Genomic DNA, 1,164 nt, shown 5'->3' with positions numbered 1-1,164 from the left:
TGCACCAGTTTAAAAAATAGGGTAGTGCAGGGCCGTGAGATGTTTCAGCGGTGTCCATTAAACTTACTATGACTGTATCATCTGCAAACTTTACGATATAGTTATTGGTCAGTTCACTGTGGCAGTCGTTAGTGTACATAATGTATAAAAGAGGAGAGAGAACACAGCCTATCCTGCTCTGCCTTTGAGACAATGAAAGCTCAGATGGGCCGATCTGGAATCCTGCTCCTTGTGAGGTCAAATAGCTACAGACACAGAAATGGAACGTTTCTGAGGAAAGCTCATTGTGGGACTGGTTCCAGTGGCTGTACTTCTGCACCAAGGCTGAATTTCGGGAAAGATACTTCAGATCCAGTATTAGGGGGACACTAAGGTCTATGTAAAACAGACTTCAGATACAATAAGGCCTATATAAAAGCATCCAAAAAGCAACCATGTCTTGGGACCTTTAAGGTATGATCTCAGATTATTAAGATTTGTTCTCTGCGTACAAACACGTTGCTACTTACTGTTATGTAACTGGGCCACGCCTGCCGTCTAGAAGACTGTGATGACCTTAATGATGACGTCTTTTGATGACGTGCTACAGCGGCGGTGTTTTCCTGAAAATTGATTGAAAGATTAACTATTGTAAAAAGTGACTTTCTATGTTTTTATGTATTATAAATCAGGTCAAGGTGCTGCAGAAATACTGAGAAAAAAACTAAAAATTAGAAGAAGATAAACATGACTGTCAATCTCCCTCAGATTGGGGCTCCATGAAAGATCTCACCTCGTGGGGTCTTTATGATTCTAGGAAAGGTGAGAAATCAGACCAGAACTACACGAGGGGAGCTGGTTAATTACCTGAAAAGAGCTGGGACCACCGTTTCCAAGGTTACTGTTGGTAATACACTAAGACGTCATGGTTTGAAATCATGCATGGCACGGAAGGTTTCCCTGCTTAAACCAGCATATATCAAGGCCCGTCTTAAGTTTGCCAATGACCATTTGGACGATCCAGAGGAGTCATGGGAGAGAGTCATGTGGTCAGATGAGACCAAAATAGAACTTTTTGGTCATAATTCCACTAACCGGGTTTGGAGCAAGAAGAATGATGAGTACCATCCCAAGAACACCATCCCTACTGGGAAGCATTGGGGTGGTAGCATCATGCTTTGGGGG

The 1,164-nt window shown here is 42.7% G+C and overlaps 1 long non-coding RNA gene across 1 annotated transcript in view; it reads right to left on the bottom strand.

Annotated features, from left to right (window-relative positions):
* The window catches only part of LOC117961980, a 21,876-nt gene that overhangs the window by 6,173 nt on the left and 14,539 nt on the right, over nucleotides 1-1,164 (bottom strand). The gene's annotated exons all lie outside the window — the stretch shown is intronic.

The sequence above is a fragment of the Etheostoma cragini genome, chromosome 18, assembly GCF_013103735.1.
Source record: "Etheostoma cragini isolate CJK2018 chromosome 18, CSU_Ecrag_1.0, whole genome shotgun sequence".
Lineage (NCBI taxonomy): Eukaryota > Metazoa > Chordata > Actinopteri > Perciformes > Percidae > Etheostoma > Etheostoma cragini.
This window is presented reverse-complemented; position numbering and strand designations above follow the sequence as displayed.